This window comes from Varanus komodoensis, unplaced genomic scaffold (assembly GCF_004798865.1).
Source record: "Varanus komodoensis strain SLA01 unplaced genomic scaffold, ASM479886v1 scaffold4, whole genome shotgun sequence".
NCBI lineage: Eukaryota > Metazoa > Chordata > Lepidosauria > Squamata > Varanidae > Varanus > Varanus komodoensis.
The window spans coordinates 38,382,840-38,406,194 of record NW_025335941.1 but is presented as its reverse complement, the minus strand read 5'-3'; the positions used below and the strand labels follow the sequence as shown (position 1 = coordinate 38,406,194).

General features: G+C 41.0%; 1 protein-coding gene across 19 annotated transcripts in view; it reads left to right on the top strand.

Moving 5' to 3' along the window:
* ZBTB20 (zinc finger and BTB domain containing 20) overlaps positions 1 to 23,355 on the top strand; it is a 635,479-nt gene that overhangs the window by 426,360 nt on the left and 185,764 nt on the right. For all 19 annotated transcript variants that reach the window (XR_006415891.1, XR_006415892.1, XM_044442007.1 and 16 more), the window contains one exon: positions 8,855 to 8,915. The gene's annotated coding sequence lies outside the window, so the exon portion shown is untranslated. The remainder of the gene's footprint in view (positions 1 to 8,854; positions 8,916 to 23,355) is intronic.

The window sequence follows — 23,355 nt, the reverse complement described above, 5'->3', positions numbered from 1 at the left end:
CAATTTGAAGAAGAGCAGTCTTGTTGGATGTCATATTTACTGTACAGACAAATTAACTACAGTTGATACATTAGCCAGGCAGCATTGCTTGGATTGATACACTAATACCGCCCATGTTATCAGGTCAAGTAGAAAGAGAAAGAGAAGGAGAGCACAGCAATGATTATACCCTATATACCCTATAGCAAACACATGAATGCTGAAAGAATGTTCTCGCTCTGGGCTACACATGGCCCCTGATCTGAGGAAGTTCTGGGCAGTGTTCTGTGGTGGGTCTTGTCTCATCAGGAGATCCTAGTGGCTGTACCCAGCCAGAGTGTCAGTGTTGTCAACAGAACCAGATAACTGGATCTAGCATCCCACAATGCTCCTGTAAGACACTGATCTGTGGGGAATCAAATGAATGACTTAGAGTGCCATGATGGAAAAAAAAATGGGGAGGGGGATTAGAGGTAGGCAGAGCCAGGGTGCTAGGGCCCAGCAGTTGCCAAGGGTAGTATCTGCTGATTCTATCCCTATCCTTAGCTGATGGCTTAAGGGTTACATAGAAAGAGGGGAAGTAAAGTACAAGTAAAGAAAGTGGAATTTTAGTCAATACCATCTTAAACATGCTTAAGATTGTGCTGTAAGACTTCAAAAAGACTTGGGTTATAAGCACTTCTGTCTTAATTGAAATGTAATAGAACCCCTGCAAAAACCCAATCAGAGTGGTGAATGACTTTACTTGGTCTGTTGGATGTGCAAAAGCTGGATGTTGATGCAGCTGGATGCTGGAACCTAAAGCATAGTGTCCTGGAGATAATGCTCTGCTGATTGGGCAAGAGTAGAAGGCTAAGCTTCTAATTTTATATCAGGTCTGGCTAATCAGAAGCTTCCTACTACCTTCCAGTTGCAGAGGCTGATGTTACAGACCCTTGTTTCCTTCTGCACTGAAATAGAGTTCTGATGCTTGATTACCATATCCCCGGGTAGCTCATCAGGGTAGGTCTCAGCTTTCTGCCAGGAAGTTCTGGGTTTGGCTGAAGAATTCCTGCCAATTTCTCTCAGACATAAATTCCTATGGTGTTCCTAATATGGGAATTATAGGTTGCTCAGCTGCTGCAAATGTTCAACCTACATGCCTAACTCTTCCTAGCACATGTAAACTTAGCAAACTGTATTCCAGTGATCATTCCCTGATAATATACATAGTGTTTGTTTGAAATAACTTATATAAAAGTTTGTCATATTTGAGCACCAAGTACAGCGATTTCATATAAAGCTACCTTGCTGTACTCTGCTGGAAAAATCATAAGAATTAGAAGAAATGTAAGACACTTGGCTTTGTTTGTGGTCCCAAAGTATTTTTGCCAGTATGCTTTTAACATACCTCAATAAGCATGGGTGTTAACATTAAAAAGGAACAATTAAGAATACTCAGGATTATAGCAGGTGCTTGCAGTACTATACTGTTTATTGTAAATTATTTGAGCTAAGTAAGGTATGCAAAAAGCTGCCTTGTACTGACAAGGATGGTTTGTTAAAATGGTTGACAAATTACCTAAAATCTATGTACCCCAACAACCCAGCCTCACCAGGTTTGTAAATAAATAGAAGCTGTGATATGCCTTTGCCATACGTTAACTATTCAAAATGGCAGCCACCATCATGACAAGAAGACCCATGGTGAAATTCAGAAGCAGTGGCTTCTGGTTATATACAAGCTTAGTTCTAGAGAAGAGCTAGATTTTCAGGGAAATCCATGGTAGGTATTTGAGAGTTATCTGACAGAAGGACACAATACTCCGAAGGCCATTCATTCATAGAGTCATCATAAGTCAGGGTAACCTTGACAGCATGTAGCAGCAACACAATCTCAGAGATGGTACACTGTCATGGTTCCAGTATTCTCTGCCTAGAATTGAAGGCTTTTAAATTCAAAGAAGCCACTCAGGTGGGGGCTGTCAATGCCACCTGAGAAATGGTCTATGCATGAGTAATGCCTTATGAGTATACTTGTACTCACAAGGAGTCATATTTCTTAGATGGCTTGACCCTTGAGGCATTTTTGCTCTCTTGGACTTGGTGACTGCTGACTGTTTGGCTTTTGCTTCAGAGTCTGAGAGGGGACTAACTACATCTTGAGGGAAGAATCAATGACTGTCTCCTTCGTGGGCCAAGGTCCCTGGCATAGGCAGCTCTTCCAGAATATCAGCTTGGGACCTGAAGATAGTTAGAGGGACTCTGAAGAGTAGTTCTCCAGAGGGGGCATGACATGAAGTTATAATGACAGGAGATAAACTAGACAAGTATGTGTTCTGCTCTAGGATGATACCAAACCTCTAATAAAGCAACTCTATGTGTGGGTATACTTCCATGCAAAAACGGATCTGTAAGCTTGGCAAAACTGAAAATTGGCCTTAATTAGTAGGTTAATGTTACTTAGCATTAAAATGACAAATTATTTTACTGTGGCTAAATAAGATGAAAAAGAGCTTTTCTTAGAGCTTCGCTCTTAAAGCTGTTCTGATGCTTTTTAGATGCATAGAACCAATACTGAATAACTATTGTAACCGATTACTCTAAAACAGGACAGTCTTTCATTTGACATTTTTCACTTGGTTACCCTCATGCACATCAGTTTTGCATTTTTTATTTTTCCAAAATGCACTTTAAATTCATTAGCTGTGTTTATTCTAGTTATGTATGAGGCAACACTTTCATTCTGAATTATCTGTCTTTAGTGGTTTGTACTTCTGAAACAATAACCTTTTTGGCTGAAATTTCTCATGCATGTTGTAAGCCCAAAGTGTTTTGGAAAGTCTGAAAAAAGAAATCCATTAATCCATTTATGAGGACTAGACATTACAATAAGTGTATGTACAATTATTTTTGATGACCTACTTATTCCAATAAAAGTACATTATTATTTTCCCCTTGCTTTAAATGTTGTCTTTTTTAAAATTATCAAGGACATTTTCTATTTCAATTTTAAACGGTCCAAGTAGACTCCATTCATTTTTATGAAACTGTGTATAAAAGCACTTGCATTTGCTAGAAGTGAAAGTACAGATGTACAGCCTAGTTGTGTAGTTAAGAAATACTTTATAAGTGGTAGGATAATGTGCCCATTAAAAAAACCAAAAAACTTTTGTAGTCCGAAATGCCAACTATGTTTTAAAATCCATAAATAAAATCCTGCAGATGTAATCTTAAATCTTCCCAAATCTTTATGTGTAACAAAATATAAGTATTATATTTTACATTGTCTGGTTATATACTTGCAAAACATGATAAAACATGGAAGAATAGGTTCTGTTTAGCAAATGACCCAGCCAGGAAGGGTAGGGGGGGTGTGCCTTGAAGTCTGTATTCCCCTGGTCTGGCATACAAGCAGCATAAATGTCCGTTAGAGTGCACCCAACTCCATTTGGTGGGAAAGGGTAGAGGTGAATTCAGTTTGAAACCAGCTCCTAGTATGAGCAAGATTATTAATCCTGATGCTCCTTGATAACAACCTTTATATTAGTTTCTTTACATCACAAATCCAGTCCTGGCTGGCCAGCTTTACCATAAGAAATGCTGTACTTAGAAGCCATTCCTGAAGCCATAAGAAATGCTGTACTTAGAAGTACTTAGAAGCCATCTAAACTACTTCCCATTTGTTATGGGAACAAATCAGTCTTAGTCACATTCTAGCTAATACCCGGCCTATTTCATTGACCACAGCTTCCATATTATATCAAGAACCACTTTGGGCTCTACAGTGCCAGACAGGGCTTTTGAGTGTGACTGGATGTGATTCGCACTGAGACTAGATGACCCTTCACTGGGTCACCAGTTCAGTCCACAGGAATATTCAGAAATCCACTGGATTTACAGGATGCACCATCCTTCCCCCGCACAGGACAGAAGTAATGTAATGCATTCAAAGGTATGGCCATTATGGATGTCATGGACACCATGAAGTCCTGAGTTGCAGATCCAGAAGCAACCTCAGGACAGAAATTAAAGTTAGCCAGGATCACCATGCTGGATTCCTCCAAGACCACTTAATCCGGCTTGGACAGGGAGGATGCTGGGCAGCAGGGTGGGCAGTACCCAGTTTGTCACTATGACCCAAACCTAATGCAACCCCTGAAGGTTTTCTCCAAGGTGGAGTGATAGGGATGGAAGCTTTGTGAACCTTGGCTATATTGAGTGGGGTAATGAGTTGTTTTCTCAGTACACTTTGAACTAAATTCTCCAGTCTTTTATGTTCTTGAAGGACTTATATCCTGAGCACAAAGAAGTAGTTGGCATGGCAGAAATGTTTACAGAACAGTTCTGAGCAATGATTAACATTTATTTAAAACCGTTGGGTGCAAGGAATACTGAGTTAGAAGACCCATTGATCTGATTTGCTATAAGGCTGCTACTTAAGTACATATTTATTTTAGCAGTTTGCAGTGATTTATGCATTTCTAATATGTAAATAAAATGTATATAGTGTTCTGTAACTCTGTTTATGTGAGCATGATAGATTACCTTTGCATTCACAATCCACACACTTGATTGGTTCTTTTGTTTTTAGTCAATGCACTTAATTAGTACAGGTTATTTTCATCAGTAGAATTTATTGTATAAATTTTAGCCCCAAATTTGTATGACTTACATACAGCCAAAAAGAAAAATAAAAAATAAAAATTGATAACATGGCACTGACCTAGCTTTTTGCATTTAATTATACATATTGGGCTAAAAGCTCTAAAAGTTGTTAATGTTTTAAGTCTTGGCTACTTTTTGCAAATGAAACATTTTTTTCTATGATTATTTTCTGCTGTAATCAAAAGGACATTAACATGGACAGGAAATTAATCTAGCACTCTAGAGATTAATATTAATCTGGTAATGTACTGTCCTCATGATTTTGGGAATCCTTTCTTACAGTGCATTATGGCAGGGTATTTATAAGCTGTTAAGGTAAAAGTTCCTTGTGCTTAAAATATGTCCTCATATGTCTTTTCTTTTTGGCTTGCTAGAGCAATAGCATTTGCTTTCTTTCAAGTGATGTTACACAGTTAGTTTTTGTATTCACTTTACCATATTGGAAAGTCTCTTAAGGATTACAAATTGTAGGAAATAACATGTTTTATGTTTTTGTTTTTTACTGTTTTAAATTCTAATCCCAAAGCTACGGTTGGTTTTCTGATGTTATCAAGCTGCAATTTATATAGGAGTTATAGTCAGTGGAGTTTTTCTTTATATATATTTTGGTATAGGCTCTTGCCATGTTGGTCTTGGAGAATTAGGGTAATATCCAAAGCTAGAGAAGCTGGAAACTAGCCAAAGCTCACATTTCCAGAATGGAACGAATCAAGAGAGCTCACAGAAGGGTGTTCCACTGACTTACCCTGTATCAGAAATCCTGTTTCTGGCTTTTTCCAAGTTAAACTAGGAAGCATAACTTTCTGTTGTACTAGCAGTCATCCTTGCTAGCATGGCCTAGCGATTGTCGGTTATTTGCAAGTTCTGAAAATGGTTATAAGACACAGAACAGTAAGTGATAGCATCTAACCAATTTTGTGGCACTGGGCATGTTGCCTAGGTTCAAATTTCATTGGTTTCTCCAGTTGCACATAGTACATGGAGGCCACAGCTTCCTGAATCCAGACAAATATATTCAGCAGCTTCTTTGCCTAGATATGATATGCTGCATCAAGTGATCACACTATTAAAGGCTCCCTTTTTTCTGTGTCCCATTAAGAACTATAGAGTCAACAGAGACTACATTGGTCTACTGTCTGATCTTGCAAGAATTTTATTGGAGTGTAAGAACGATATATTTATGAAGCTGAAGACATCAGCTATCCCTAGGTCTTGCTCTGCCCTTGGAAACTTGTCCAAGTTCAAGACTGCATTTTGGATGCATTGTTTAAATCTCTTTGTGTTAGGGGGTTTTTTGTTGGGAGGGAGTCTGAATTATTACAGCAAAGAGGTGGAGGCTTTTTAGATTAAAGTATCATTAAGGGTGCAGTCCTGTGCATATTTAGACAGAAGTCCTATGACTCCCATCACCTTTTCTGTTTAAAAATACATAGGATTATACCCTAAATTTGTTTCTGTATTGTGATTTTAATGTGTTAGTTCATGTTTCAGATCTGTGGGCTTTATATATAAGAAAACAAGGTTCTTTGGTTGCCATCACTCACAATGGTGTGACGAGGAAGGGCCTTCTTTACAGTAGCACCCAATCTGTGGAATACTTTTCCCAGGGAAACCAGGCAGACATCTCTACTGTCTATGTTTAAGGATAAATAGGGAATATCATTTTCCAGAACTTTCAGTTTCAGTCTCACCTGTATTTTTTTTCAAATTCAAATTCTGTGGGAAACATTGTTCATTACTGACATTCTGTGTATACCTTTTAAAATGTACATCCATGGGTTTCGGCTTTATATATATCCACATACATAAATACAGGAAAGCTACATTTTTATTTCATTAAATCTTTCCCCACTGTTCATGAAAGATAAAAAGAATCTAGGTTTTTGTGTAAGAAGAGGATTGATTGGTGTCATGTACATATTCGTTCACATCTGTTTATGCAAGATAATAAGAGTATTAACATGGAGGTGAAATAATGGTGTTTATAATTCCATTGCCACTGTTTATATAAGATAAAAACCAGTGCTTTAAAAAAAGTAAAATGGTAAGAGAACATTTGCTGTTATGTACATACATTAATTTCCTCCACTTGTGTTTATAAAGTATAAGCATGAAAAAGTTTAACAAGTTGAAGTGAAGTCAATGTTGTTTATAATATGGATCCTTGCTGTTTACCTATGATAAATTAATTTAGAGTATGTAATTTTGTCTCTTCAGAGAGGGGAATTGGGGTGACAGCATTTGGGGCTATATTGTGTACTTTTAGCAGCCTCAGAATTCTTTCCCTTATTAGGAAATATGTGAGATATATGCTAATTCATGCCAGTCTGAATATTATATAGTTCCTTAAAACAGGGCACACGTTGCAGTGACTTGCTGGGCAGTAGAACCTAGATTGTCTCAGAGTTTCTAAAGAGATACCACCAGACAACACAGAGAAGTTCTGTAAAGATCTAAGAATGGTCTTGTGAATGATAACCCTGCTATCGCTGTTTTTCTCTCCATGATCCTGTCTTTTTTTCTTTGAATAAATCATATTAAAAATTGGACACCTGTACAAGCTTCTTATTCTACGCAGTCCAGTTCCTACTGATCACTATTGTTAATGGCTGACTGTTGAAATGCATTTTTAAATATACCACTGAATATTGGGGTGGGGGGTAGGTGGAGTGTTTGTTCTCATTTTAAGCACAGGGGCTTGGAACCTGAAAAATGCCAACAGAAGACAAGTGGGTGAGAAATTACTTTCGTGGCTCCTTCAAGACAAGGTTCAGGAGTCCCTTGTGGATAGGATGGTGGGTGGGCTATGACACAGAGGACTAAGAAGAAATGGCTGACTGCCCAAGATTCCTTCTGCAAGCAGGAACAGCAGCAGTATTGCTCACAAATAAGCAGCCAGCCTGCCATGGGACCAGTAATCCTTAGCTGTAGTGCTTATGGGTAGGTCTGTAGGCTGAAAAGGCTCCATTTGCCTCCTTGAAACCAAGACCTTCCTAGTTGCAGAACTGTGGCAGCTCTTTATCTGCTCCTGATGACTGGCCAGGAAGAGCTAATGGGAATCGCTTGCTGTCTGGGCCAACTGGTCTGTAAATTGAATAGCACAACCTAAGAGTATTTGCTCCTGAATTGCTCCCCCAGGTGGGTGGGTCTCAAGCTTCAAGCTTTCCTAAGCCTGAACACTGGAAGGGTTTCAGTGTACCATTTCAAATGTCAAGCTGGAGCTTTCCCTATCTGTAGATAATAAGTATGCTATGCAGACTGGGCTTGTATTGATAATACAGACTTCTATTGATCTTAAACAGACTTCATTATATTATATTTGTCCTTATGTCCTTGCATGCCACTGAATTTAAACTAACTGATCACCAGGGCATTTTTATTCTCTTGTCTCAGGATACATTATGATAATTCACTTATCTGTGTTGTCAGTACTTCTCCCTACCACAGTAGATTGACTGAGCACCAATATTTCCTACCCTGGCCTGTTTATTTATTTACTATTAATAAAATCCATAACAAGCAATTGCTCTTTTTCATTATCCTATGTGGCTACTAGTCTCCATGCAGGAGACATCCAGACCTAAAAAACATATTAGGAGCTATAAGTATTTTTGAGACCTTTTGTAGGGAACCCTGCAAAAGAGAAGTTACAGTCTCTTTAAGAAGAATGAAGGGATCAGAACATTCATTTGCTTATGCCTAGCATTTGCTACAATGTTCAGTATAAATGATTTCCCATAACTAAATGTGGAGAAAAGTTCTGAGTGTGATATGTTTAAAATGTAGCTTTATTGGAACTTTATTTTCCATTCTGGGCATACATACCCTTCCATAAGATTGTAGTTTGATGCTGAAAAAAAAAAAAAACAAGGCTTTTCTTATCATGTACCAGAGACGACAGACTGCAGAAACCCAGTGGCATTTTATAAAGCATCTAACAAGAACTGGGACTTGCCAGGCTCCATTTATCTGGCCAAGAATATATATCTATGATCTATCCCAAGGAGATTTTCAGCAGAGTCTTACACTTAGTGTCTAAATTAATAATAGTGTTTCCCTTCCCCCACCATAGCCATGACAAAAGCCACTCTGCACTTTTATACATTATGTTAAAGTTTTTGTCATGAATGGATTCTGTAAAAGCTTTTTCTGCTTCATCATTTTGACAAGTCAATTCCACTAAATCTTCCATGATCATCATGTTCTCTTTTTAACTTTTCAATTCCAGAAAACAGAAAACATTTCTGAGTTACACAGCACCAAACAGCCACTGAGTCATTCGCTGCAAGGTAAGTTGACTGTGTAGAAGTCTGTAATATAAAAGTGAAAAGTAAGTGTAACTCCACTTATCAGCTCTACACTGAACTCTGGAAAATTATGTGATATCTATGGCTCTTCAGTATGCCCAGTCTCCTTGATCTAGTAGGCTCCCTTTGGAAACGGTGCCTTATGAACCAATTAACCTCAGTAGCTTTGGATGCCTGCATTTGTTTGTCTTGTTAGTTTACCTCTTCTAAAGAGGTGTAGACTCAAAAATATGTCATAAATATTTTTTCAATTGTTTCATTTTCATGCTGCTTCCTTGACCTTTTGGCTTGTAAATTACAAAGCAGAAAGTGTCTCTTGCAAAGTACCTACATTTAGGATTATTATTAGCTGTTGCTACTGTAGCAAACAAGAGTTTTTGTGGGCTGAGCTGGTAGCAGTGTTCACTATGTCCCACCTTTCTTTGAATGTTTCCAGGCAAAAATGTCAGAGAATTGCAGTTTGGGTATTAAACATGCACTTTGATCTACAGCTTACTTAAGAAGCTTTACATCCTTTAGAATGCTGTCTAACATGTCCAATAGAAACAAAGAAACAGAGCCACTCAGAAGGGGACTCCGGGGCCATCTAGTCTAACCCCCAACTCCAGCTGGCTCCACTCACAACATGCCTCCCATGTGCATGTCCAGCCTATCCTGGAACACCCTCACTGATGGGGCCTCAACCACCTCCCATGGAAGCACATTCTAACTGTCAGGAAGTACTTCCTGGCATCCAAATTGAAATGTGTCTTCATCAGCAACCTATTTATTTAATTTATTTATTTAGACAACTTATACGCCACCCCATCGCATGAGCCTCGGGGCGGCTTACAATCATTAAAATCCCTTATAAAATGCAAAAAAATCATCAAATAAATAAAATACATAAAATAAAATAGTGGAAACAGCCTGGTCAATTTAAAATCCACAAGTAAACCATTAACAGTTAAAATAGCATTTAAATACAAAGGTCTTGGCCTGGCGCCGAAAAACAAATAACGACGGCGCCAGGCGGACCTCTCTGGGAAGCACATTCCATAGGTTGGGCGCCACCGCAGAGAAAGCCCTCCTCCAAGTACTCACTCTCCTAATATCCTTCACGGAGGGTTCCCAGAGAAGGGCCTCTGCCGCCAATCTCAGGGGGCAGGAGGACATATATGGATGCAGGCACTCCTTTAGGTAACCAGGGCCTAAGCCGTTCAGGGCTTTGTAGGTGATAACCAGCACCTTAAATTGAGCCCGGACTTCAATGGGGAGCCAGTGGAGCTGACGGAGGACTGGGGTTATATGAGAACAATGCCCAGTCCCTGTCAGCAGCCTGGCAGCTCTATTTTGCACCAATTGAAGTATCCAGACAGTCTTCAAGGGCAGCCCCACATAGAACGCGTTGCAGAAGTCTAATCAGGAAGTAACCAATGCATGTGTCACAGTTGCCGGGCAGTTGTTCTCTAGGTAGGGACGTAGCTGATGGATCAGCTGAAGCTGAAGGAAAGTGCGAAAGCTGAAGGAAAGAGGGAGTGCAACCCCATTCAGGACAAGGTCAAAGTCCCCCATCCCAAAGCCCAATCCACCAAACAACAGGACCTCCATCTTGTCTGGATTGAGCTTCAGTTTATTGGCCCTCATCCAGCCCATTACCTCGGCCAGGCACCGGTTCAGTACAGCCACTGCCTCACCTGGATTGGTAGAGAACGAGAGGTAGAGCTGGGTATCATCAGCGTACTGATGATTCCGCAGCCCACACCTCCTAATGACCTCTCCCTGTGGTTTCATGTAGATGTTAAATAGCATGGGGGACAAGATGGAACCCTGTGGAACTCCATGGCATAGCTGCCATGGTGCAGAGCCATAGTCCCCCAGCGCCACCTTCTGGAATTGGCCATTGAGATAGGAGCGGAACCACTGCAAAGCAGTGCCCCCAATTCCCAATCCCGCTAGCCTATCCAGAAGGATACCATGGTCAATGGTACCGAAAGCCTCTGAGAGGTCCAGGAGAACCAACAGGGACGCACTCCCCCTGTCTTTCTCCCTGCACAGGTCATCGTACAGGGCGACCAAGGCAGATTCAGTACCATACCCGGGTCTGAAGCCGGACTGAAATGGGTCCAGATAATCAGTTTTCTCCAAGAGTGCTTGGAGTTGTCCCACCACCACCTGCTCTAACACCTTGCCCAGAAACAGGATGTTGGCCACCGGTCTATAATTGGTGGCCATCTCTGGATCCAAGGAAGCCTTCTTTAGGACAGGCCAGACTACTGCCTCCTTTAAAGAGGCAGGTACCCAGCCACCCCTTAGAGAGGCGTTGACAACCTCCAGGATCCACGTCCCTATCCCGTCCTTGGCTGTCTTGAGTAGCCAAGATGGGCAAGGGTCCAATAAGCAGGTGGTGGAACGTGCTTGTCCAAGCAACTTGTCCACGTCATCAGGCCGCAATAACTGAAATTCATCCATCAATTTTGGACCAGACGGCAACATTGGCTCCTCCCCTGAAGGCTCACTAGTGGAGTCCAGCTCGTGACAAATCTGAGCAATTTTCTCCCTAAAATGATTGGCAAAGTCGTCACAGCAGTACCAGGTCTTTGTTAGGGCCTGGGTGGACCAGCCCTTGCACCACCCGAAAAACCTCCGCCGGACGGCATTGTGAGGAGGCAATGGACACGGAGAAAATTTTCTTTTTTGCCACCCTCACTGCCACAGCATAGGCCTGATAATGGGCTCTTAAGTGTGTTCGGTCAGATTCATCCCGTGATTTCCTCCACCTACGCTCTAGCCGTCTCCCAACCCACTTCATCGCCCGTAGTTCAGGTGTGCACCAAGGGGATGAATGGGCTCTGCCCGGCAGGAGAGGACACTTAGGAGTGATCGTGTCAATAGCCCTGATCATTTCCCCATTCCACAGTTCAACCCGAGCTTCGACAGGAGCACCAGCCTTATCAACTGGAAATTCCCCCAGGGCCTTCAGGAAACCATCCGGATCCATCTGGCTCTGGGGGTGGACCAGCACAATTGGGTCTGCACCTTTACAGAGGGAAAGGCCACTCTCGAGCTCAAACCTCACGAGGAAGTAGTCTGACCATGACAGGGGAGTCAGACATAAATTCCTCACCCTCAGATCACCCTCTTCCTGCCCCGTCAAGAAAACCATGTCCAGAGTGTGTCCACGTTCATGGGTCGGGCCAGTGACATGTTGAGACAGCCCCATGGCCGTCATGGAGGCCATGAAGTCCTGGTCAGATCCATCTCGACATGGAGATTGAAGTCCCCCAGGACCAACATCCTGGGGGTCTTCAACACCAGGTCTGAGACGATCTCCGTCAGCTCAGGCAGGGAGTCTGTTGGGCAGAAGGGTGCACGGTACACCAACAGAATCCCCAATCTGTCTCAATCGCCCAACACCAAGTAGAGGCAATCTAGACCCAGCCTTGAGAGAACAGGAAGCCCCGTGAGGGAGATGGAAGCTCGGTAAACCAAAGCGACCCCCCTCCCCTCCCCTCTAGGTGTGGTCGGTGCTGGACCAGATACCCGGGCAGGCACAGTTGAGAAGGGACACATCCCCCTCCTCACCTGCCCAGGTCTTGGTTATGCAGGCCAGGTCGGCCCCCTCATCCACAATCAAGTCGTGGATGAGGGATGACTTATTCTGGACCGACCTGGCATTGAGCAACAGCACTGTCAGGCCTGAGGGGCAGTTGACAAGCCTACCCAGAAGCCTCCGGCTGGGGGAGTAACCAGAAGGGGTCGCTTTCTTCTATGCAGACCTGTTAGACCCTCACCGCCATAACGTCCATTGCCCAAGACCACCACAATGGTGGCGCCCATATGCTCCCCAGGTGCAACCAGGTCTGAATCCATAAAATACACAAAATAAAATCACCTAAAACAATTAAAAACACTAAAAACCCACAGCCACCTGACTTATACTTTAAGGAAGCTCACCCCCAAAGTCCCAGGCCAGCCCAGCCCCCGCATGGCCCCGAACAGTCCCAAACGGTGTCACCGCCCTTAGGCTGACACCCTTTGGCCGCCAGCCCAAGGCCACTAGCCCCGGCCGCAGCCAGCGGGTTAAAGCCCCCGGCTCCTCCTCCTCCGCACCCCGCCCCCTGAGTGGCGCAGCTCTCACCTGCTCCGGGGGGGGGGTGGAGCAGGGCGCGCCGAGCACTTGCCGGCCAGATGGTGCAGGTGGGCCAGCAGAGTCCCGGCGGTGGTCTTTCGGGCGGCGGCGGCAGGTCTTCCCGGGCGGTGAGGGTGGGCAGTCCGTCCCAGTCCGTCCCTCCGTGGGGCCGGCTCGGCCATGGCCAGCGGGTTAAAGCCCGCAGCTCCTCCTCCTCCGCACACCGCCCCCTGAGCGACGCAGCTCTCACCTGCGCCGGGGGGGGGGGGCGGAGCAGGGTGGACCGGCAGGCAGTGCAGGCGGACTGGCAGCGTCCCGGCAGTGGTCCTCCAGGCGGCGGCGGCGCCTAAAAGATTATATGATGGTTTATATTGGTGATGTTTTATCTACTATCTACTGTCTAGTTACTTATCCTCAAAGCTGGGAGGAATGTAAAAGAGGTTTTTAAAAGACAGAGAAGTAGATCAGGCCAAGGGTTGGCAACAACTAGATAGTAAATGCTGCCATCTGTTTTAGGGGTGGTAGAAGGGACAAAACTTTTTCTTGGGACAGGAATTCTGGATTCTGAATAAAGCAGCAGCAGTCATTGCCGTAAGTTTTATTACGCCAGAGTACACCATCATAATATATTTTGGGTCCAGTGGCATCCTGGGGTAATGAAGATGGTAGCCATGTATTCAGCCCCTTTACTCACTGCTTCTATTCTCAGTACTAGCCAAGTCCCACTTGGTCTTTTAAGGTAATAAAAGATCAGGAACAGGGAACAGAAAAGAGAAATGCTAGATGAAGTGGCTGCACTACCTTAATTTCCATAAGGGCCTACTAGGGTGACAGTGGAGATAGAGCCTGTGGTATATCTTATTCTGGTGACCCTCAAACCTGGTGCTGGCCAGGGGTGGACAATTTTCGTGGGGGAATCGGAAACAGTACCCCCTATACCTAGGAAGAACAGAAAGGAAAAATCATTGGGTGTTTGAGACTTCAATTGCCATGCTGACAGGGGGTTGAAATCTGAAACACCCAAAGATCTACCTTCTGCTTGTCCCATCTACCCAAATACCAGTAAAAATAGCACTATGCATATACCACAAGAAGATACCAGCAGGGTTGGGAGAACCCAAAGGTTTTCAATGGCACAAAAATCAATTTTAGGAGGGAAAAACTGCATTGATGGGATACCCTAAAATAGCCCAATGGGATCTAAGCATGCTCAATGGCTATAGAATGCTGATCGACTGCTGGAGAGTGAGGGAACCATAAATCAGAAGGAAGAAGTTGACATGATAAATTTGGAAGGAAGTATGACCAGCAGGCTGCAGCCATAAACAGGAAGTGCATACCACATGGGGGACCTTGAACACCAATTGCTGGCCAGCAGCAATAGGATATCCTGTTTGTGACTTGTTTGTGGTCTTGTCAAGGGGCATCTAATTGACTGCAGGGAGCATTGGATGCTGGATTGAGAAGGCATTAGATCTGATTCTGGAATAGGCAGTGTGGTACACTTCAGATCTTTTGGATGGCATTTTCACACTCCAGACCTGTTGGCCAATGTGGCTTGGTAATATGGGAGTTATAGTCCAAAACATATGGAGGGGTGCAGGTTGTTTTGGACAGAGCTTTTCTTTTGTTCATATGGACATGTTTGTGAAAAGATAGTCTAGAGATCACCTCATGGAACAAAACTAGCAAACATAGGGTTGTTCTAGATACGTCCCAGCTTCCCCATGTTATACTACTTCACTGACGTATGTATCCAGGCAGTAGCTGATTGATAGTTGCTGATCTGTATGTAACTGTATTGAATTCTTATTATTTATTTACATTTAGTTGCTGCTCTGTATGTAACTGTATTGAATTCTTATTATTTATTTACATTTCTTCTCAGTATTTTAATTTCCTAATAATAAGATATTTTAAACTGCTGCTGTGCTTCTTCATTGGTAAAGGGCATGCACTTCTTTCATTACTGGTCAAAAACTGGAGTAGTTGTACATAGATTTATCTGATGTGAAGGCCAGTTAGTTGCTAGGCAACTTTTTGATTTAGCTGCATAGAATGCAAAGCAGTTACTTTTTAATGCAAATAAGTATAAGAAGAGATAGGTAATTGGCTGTCGACTACACATATGCACGCATATGCACCTGTTCACACACACACATGTGCACATAAATAAATCTCACATGTAGTAGGATGATTTTCAATTCCTGAATTAAAAATCACATATTCACATTTGTGCAGACGTATTATAGCTAAAGCAGCCAGTTTATGCAACAGAATGTACTACACAAGAAAAGGAAAGGTAAATATTAATATTGTCTTATTTTTGAGTGGGGAACTATGCAACTTTCATCCCCTAAGCAGTTTGTTTTCTTGTCAGGGGAACAAGGAGCACTTTTCTGACATAAAATAGCTTCTTTCACAGTCAGGCACACTGGTGAATGATAGAAAACAACCTGCAAACTAAATGATTGGAAATTCTTACCTTTAAAAGTTGAATACCACCTTTCCCAGAAAAAGGTCTCAGGTGCAGTGCTAGTTCCAGGCTTTTGAGAATCCTTGGACAAGACATTTTCAACAGCCCCCTTCCCTCAGTGAGGCTGTCCCCCATTGTCTCCACCTGCCAGGGTTCCTCATCTTTCTCAGCTTTGCTACCACTTGCTTGCTGAACAGGAAGTGAGCAGGACAGAAGCCAGTGAGTGAGAAGGCAGTGTTGGTGAGCTACTGTTGGTTTTCACTGCCATTTTTTCTGGGCCAGAACAGGAGGGTAGAATAAGCAGTGCATGAACACAGGAAGTAAGTCCAGAGGGCTCTCGTGCTGTTTCGTGTTACTTCGGTGGGGGGAAGTTTAGTAAGTGTCCATTTGTGCTGCCCGAAATGTGGTTCCATACTTTAACTAGGCAGAAACGTCTAGATAAATAATTATTAAATATTTGTACATGCCTCCATTTAGTTAATTCATCATATGAAAAACAGTCTCTAGTAAATTTGTGGGTTTTGCAATAAGTATCTGTGTCTGGATGTAGCTTGTTTGTAAAGAGTAAAAAGGGGTGAGGTGAAAAGGGAGTGAAGGTCATCTACACAGCATTTACTTCTGAAAGATATAAGAGCTATATTGATTTGGAGAATGAAAGATCAACTGAACACAGCTTTCCCATTTCTATTTAGTTTATATCCCGCTTTGAAAATAGCAGAAACAGTGACTATACCCTGGCCATTATCTTAATAGAGTTAAAAGTTTTTTTTAAGCTAACTTTCTATTTTGTAGTACCACAGAAAATATCATCCCAGCTTCTAATCACTGTAATACCTAACCACAAGAAGTCATTAGTGAGGTTTCAGACAACATCCTATAATAAGTATGCTGTGAAGAAATTGACATAGTTTATCTCCATGATTCATGTTCTTATGAAAATAATGGGTTACAAAAATGTTGGCACTTTTCTTCTACTGTACAAAATCTTTATAAGCTATGTTGATATTTTCCTTTGTCAAATATTGAATAGAACCTTGTAAAACACTTTAATAGACAGATTCCATCTACAAAATTCACATGTTCTTTTAATATGCAGCCAGATTGTTGTGTTGTGTTGTGAAACCAGCACGGGCATGCCTGTGCTCTCTGATCATAACAGTAAATAGCTGTATTGCTTACAGAAGTTGGATAAATGGCCCCAAGATTAAATTGACTCAGTTCTTATGAACTGAATCTCTTTTCTCTTCACCACTGAGTATGTGGCAGAATGTCACATGTATTTTTCCCCATAAGGATTCTTACTTATTAATATTCTTATAGTATACCACCAATGGCAGAGACAGCGTGTGTGATTCATGCCAGTAGTAATGGAGCCAGGTATCAGATTAGCCATAGGATGCTGATATTACCTGCCAGCCTATGCGAGTGGTATCTATATGACATCAGCTCAAATATGGAAAGTGCCATTAGGTCTTTGATCCATTTATTTATTTATTTTTATACCGCCAATAGCTGAAGACTCTCTGGGCAGTTAACAAAAGTTAAAAACACACAAACAAGAAAGGAGGGGGGTAAATAACATAAGACAATAAAACCACAGCAACTGCAACCAAATCAGCACAGAGGTATAGCAGTGGTAAAGGATGCAATATTGAAACTAAAGTTAAAAAGTTAACTGTTAAAATACTAGGAAAACAAAAAGGTTTTCACCTGGCCTCAAAAAGAATACAGGTGCACCTCCCTGGGGAGCTCATTTCCTAGCTGTGGTAACATAACCGAAAAGGCTCTTCTCCTGGAACCCGCCTTCCTTATTTCCTTTGGAGGGGGCTCCTGGAGAAGGACCTCCAAAGATGACCTTAAGATCAGGGTAGGAACCTATGGGATGAAGCATTCCTTCAGATAACCTGGCCCCACGTGTTTAGGACTCTGAATGCTAATACTAGCACTTTGAATTGGACCTGGACTCCAGCTGGCAGCCAGTACATCTGGAAGAGGCCTGGAATAATATGTTCTTGTAAGCTAGTCCCCATTAATAATCCTGCTGCCCTGTTTCGGATCATTTGAAGTCTCTGGACCATTTCCAAAGGCAGCCCACATACAGCGTATTGCAGTAGGGATAAAATGGAAACCTGTGATACCCAGTGGCATAACTGCCATGGCACAGAGCAATAATACCCCCAGCTCCACCTTCTGGAATTGGCCGGTCAAGTAGGAGCAGAACCACTGCAATGCAGTGTGTTCGTTGCATTATAGGAGGTGAGTTTTGACTTTCCAGTGTTGTAGCATCAGCCTTTTAGCTGTCAAGAGAACATAGAAAATCCATTTGCATTGACCATGCTTTAATTTCCAAGAAGCATGTAGATAATGTAAAAGAACATCTACGTCTGAAATTGTCAAAGGGTATTAGAATAGAAAGTTCATCCGTAACTTGATGTTTCCAAAATGCGACTAACAGGATTTGTCAGATTGTAATATTAAAAGAAATATTCACAGTATTGCACCTCCAGTAGTTAGGCAACTTTGGCAAAGCCTTATTAACAAGACATTGTGGTGTCCAATACATGTGGAACATGGGTTTCTGCTAAATGACATAACTTGAGATCCATTGAAACTACAAAATTAGATGCTGGAGTGGCAATCCACCACTTGGACTTAATAGCTGTGTTTCAATTCCCTGTTCAGTTCTTCCATTAGATCCAGTATTTCCCATGCATTCACCAGTTTTTTACACTGTTGTAATGGGATGTGTTTAGGGTGCCTTGGTCTTGAATGGGCAGTTACCAATTTTATTTGGTTGATACAGATGAAATTTCTGACTTCTCCTTTTAAAGAAGAGTTGTGAAGAGGACTGTCCTGATGAGAGCCTGCATTTCAAATACCACAGAATCACTGTTCTTCCTGCAAGAAAGACTAGTGGGGATGTGTGTGCTAGTTCTGTCCACTGACCTAGTTAAATCCTCTCTGCCCTCTATGTGTAGAGGGTTACTGCCTGCGGTGTATAGATTCCTTGATCAGGGTTCTAAATTGCACAAAGAGCTTCCATGACAAGAGAGGTAGCTCCCTGAAAAGGCTGACCTTTCCATGAAGCAAGTAAGGTGCCTGTATCAGGCAGTGGAATAGGAGGAGCAGCAAATTACATGGCTCCATCCAAGACCCCTCACTGATATCTTGCTGCCAGCAGGGGTTGCTCTAAAGAGCCCTGTCAGTGACCCTCCCACCATGGCATTTGCTGCAAAATGCAGTGGCCAGTAATGCTCTCTGGGGCCATCAGTAATCCTGTTTTGCATATTTTATGCCTCCTTTCCTTACTTTTGCCACTCCCATCTCAATGCTCTGAATAACCATGTGGCTAGAAGAATCAACTGTGAGGTTTTGCAAGAGTGCAAAAGCCACTTCTTCCAGCCATGTAGTTTTCCAGAGATCCAGGGGCCCTGTAATAAAGCTAAGGTTAGACAAGCTTCATGCCAGTGGGAAGGGAACACGTGCAATGCAGGAGTGCACGCTCTCTCTCACCTCATGAGAGCTTATGCTTGGGCTGCTCCCTGCAACAGGCAGTTGACCTCTATAGATGGCAAGTAGAACAGCCCTAGAGAGGAGGTAGAGCTAGCATGTTCATCAACACTCCTCTTACTCCCATCTTGACCCTATTTGTGTTATCAGTGTCTCAGGAAATCTTGGAAGTAATTCCAAATGTGCTATAATGCACATTTAGATACATTTGCCAAATATAATGTATGTAGATTATACTATTCCTTACAGGTATGTGAGCACCTTTTTTCTAGAATTCTTTTCATGATTAACAGATTAGTACTTGTTCCAGGAACAGAAAGCCAGAAAACAGGGCCAGTGGGAAATCTAACCACTTGTCCTCACCTCATGGTAATGTTCAAAAACTAGTTGAAACACGCTGCAGGGTTTCTCCCAGGATGTTCTATAGCAAACATTAATGTTGCCAACAAATAATTTGAATAGCAAATTCTAACCAAATATCAAACAGGAATTAGTAAGTTTGTCACTGTGGAAAACTTCTGTCCCAAATTCTGAGAATAACTAGTGTACAACTGAAATAAAGTGCCCCCCTTTTTATTTTTATTTCTTCTTTTGACTTTGCTACTTACTCATCATGGCTAATGGCAGTTATTCAGGCTTGGGTCCACTCATCTTGATTTCATCTTGTATTAATTTGATTGAATTAATTTGATCACAGTATTGCTGTATGACATACCTATTGTTATATTTTGCATTGATTCGTTTTTTACCTCACTTCATAAAATATAATACATCATTCTTTCCTGCTCATCTCCCAAGCTACAAAGCCTCCCCACTTCAGTGACTACTTCATTTGTATGAGAAAATGGCCGCATCCCACAAAAGATTATGCCACAATAAATGTGTGCCTTTAAGATGTCTCTAGATTTCCTCTTCTTTTTCTTCCTCTTGGAACAGTCTGGTCGAAGTACCAGTCTGGACCTTCTCAGTGTAGCAAAAGATTCACCACTAGGAATGTCTGTTGCACTGTATTGTGTAAAGAAGCTAACAACAGTCTTGAATGACACATAGAATTGGGAAATTGTTGCATGAGAATGAATCAGTAGCACATGCAACCCACCCAGATCTTAGTACGCCAATGCTGTGTTTGCCAAATACTGTCTATGATCTTTCCAAATATAGACGCATAAGAGTTAAATTGTTTTAACAATAAGATTTATTTCTGCCCTGTTTGCTCACCTGGAAAATGAAAAAGGAAGCCAAATGAGGCAGAACTTGCTGCCAGTGACATGTCATGTGATTCTAAGGAATTTTTGGAGCACATATTTTGACTGGAAAAGTTGGAAGTTATGAAAGTACAACTTTTTCATAAGAATGATTCTTAGCTCTTTTTCTGTCATCTTCCTATAACTAAGTAAACTCATTGTTTTCCCCCAATATCGTTACATGGGTATAATTGGAAAAGAATTCTTATAAGAATATTATCAGAGTACACTGGATTTACTGATTCACTCATGGGGAATCTTTACTCTCCCAAAGGAGAGTATAATTACTAATAAGAACCAATCAACTAATGACTTAATTCATCTCTCAGGGTCATTTCCTCACATTAGTAACCTATTTATATGAATTACTGGACCTTTAAAGTAATTACCTTATTATTAATAATAAATAACAAGCAAAATTTCAATAATTGCTTTATTAACTATGAGCAAATGTGCTCATTAGTACAATGTGTGCCAACTTTTCAATATTTAGTGCTTCTATTATTCATATATTCAGTTTGCTTTAAAACTTCAATACTAAATTTCATTAATTTCAGCACGTCTTGAAACTTAATGCACATTTCTAAAGTGATGGCTTGAATTAGGGCCTTAAGTTGCCGGAGCCATCTGGAATTGATTTATTTGCTAAACTATTTCCTGAATTGTAGTGGTTTCTCTGTTGTATAAGTTCTTTCCTCCTGTTCCTTTTGCATGGGGGGGGGGGGGTCCAGCAAACTGGATTAATTGATTATAGGTTTTACAGGTCTAAAAATTCTTTTTTAAACAGAAGTGTTACATTTTTATCTCCCCCTTTGACCTAAGAGTTCAAGATGGCATTAGGGATGGGCAAGTCAGTCTATTTCAGGTCCATGTTAGTTCAACATGTATTCACAAATTTGTTCCATTCTATTTCCATAGCAATCTTCAATGTTAAAAAAATTATAAACCCACACAAAAAGTACATTATTATTAATATATTGTTCACAAATTAACAAATTTGGAAAGCATAGTGCCCTAAAATTTATATTTTATATTCATTTTTCAAAGTATGCATATCAGCATATATTTTATCATAAAATAATATATTTTTGTTATTTGCTACATTTTATATTAAAACTATTTTAAAATAACTGCAAAAACTGAAAAATGTCTGATTACCAGCCTGGTGAGTGCAAATCAAGTTGCTTCAGTTAAAAATGCAAACAGAACTAAATAATTTGGCATCCCTGGGTGGGATTTATTCATACAACAATCTATGAAATTAGTTATGAATGGCCCATAGACACTAAGGCTTCAATCCTATGTACAGTTCCCTGGACTAAATACTCCTGAACTAAGTGAAGCTTACTTCTAAGTAGACATGTGTAGGATTGTACTGTTACTCTTAATAAATACACTATGTTGGCATTCTCATACAAAATGAGTGGGTTCATTGTTCCATTTTCACAATGCAATCCTAGTTTGTAATACCTGTTTGTTTGAGTTTGTCCCGTTCTGCAAAGTACAATTGTACTACTTGCATAAAGTTTCATGTGGTGCATTTGTTTTAATATTTTTCTTTGTTTTTAAACTGTGGTAATGTTTTATTTCTATGCCACCTTGCAGCCAAAAGGACCCCCACAGTAGCTTACAATATTTAATACAAATACAAAAGTAAAATAATGAAGTAAAATACAATTTAAAATGCTGAACATCACTGTTATTTAAAGTGTGTGTGCGTTCTAAAATTCATTGGTTGTACTTTGGTTGAAAGCTGTCAGGGAGACATATGGGTATTCCTTTCTGTGGATGATCTTACAGGTAGCCACCTGCTGTATTTCAGTATGCCAGGACACTATCAGGGCAAGGTCTCCAAGGATGATTCCAGGGCTCAAGTAAGAATATAACGGAAGGGGCTTTTCTTCTGTTTCCCAAACTGTGCAGGACCTTTTCTAAACTACAGAAACTAAAACTCAAATATACCCTTCCTTGTAATTAAAAACAGACTCCAATCCAAACGAGAGCCAGGGTACCACCCCCACTCCTGCCTTATTATAAGTTTCCCAGGGCATTCAGGTTAGTTAGAGCAGATGAAAAAGTGTGTCCTTGATGTTAACAACAGTTTCTCCCTGCAGCAGTGGTGTAATTCTTTATCAGCCACTTATTCACAGCTAGAATTCAGCTTCCTCCAAACTTGTAATTCTTTAAGCAAATGTAAATAGAACCCATGGATTTACCAGCGTTTGACAGTAACAAAGAAGCATACTATAAGTATCAGTACAGAATATGGGATCATAGCTCCTATCCAATACCTTAAGGTTTTTGTTTGCACCTATAACACTATTACAAATTATAATTAATTGCATATCATGTCACTGTTAAATCAAAATAATCGCAGGAAATGCAAGTAACAGCTTATAAGTAAAGATAAACTTAACTTCTTGTGGCACTTTCTGCAAACTTTCTTTATCCACAGAGATTTTTTTCAACCTTCTTGCCTGCAGAAGGAAGCAGTGATGTGATGTTTCTGTAAGAGTACTCTCTAGCTCTTTCTTTGAAGATGCTTTTCTCAAAGGTGCTTTGCACAGAGTCTTTCTCTTGATTGAGGATTCTTTTTAGACAGCTGGAAATTCCTGATGGATGTTAATTGGAGTTCAGTTTGAAGATACAGAACTGCTTTTATTGCATCTGTCTTTCATTGATTTCTGTGAAAACCGTAATTAGACTTTTTTTGTGGGTGGAGAGACCCAAGGAATGTTTTAGTTCAGTGCCTTCATCCATTTAAAAGATGGACTTTATCTTCCTTTGTTTTTTTAAAGCTATATCAGCCCCTTATTCACAGCTATAATTCAGCTTCTTCCAAACTTGTCTTCTGTATGTGGTATTCTCTGTACATATGAATATGTTCTGCTGTATTCTGACACAGTGATATCAGATTCTTAATAAATATTTACCTTTCACATAGTAAGTAGATAAAAAGGCAATTGAACTCCTCTTTGGTTCCTTATCGTTGAAGAGAAGAAAAATTTTAAGTTTTTCAGATATATATGCACAAACCAAATATGATTTCTTCCAACTATTTGAACTGGTACACTAATTAAA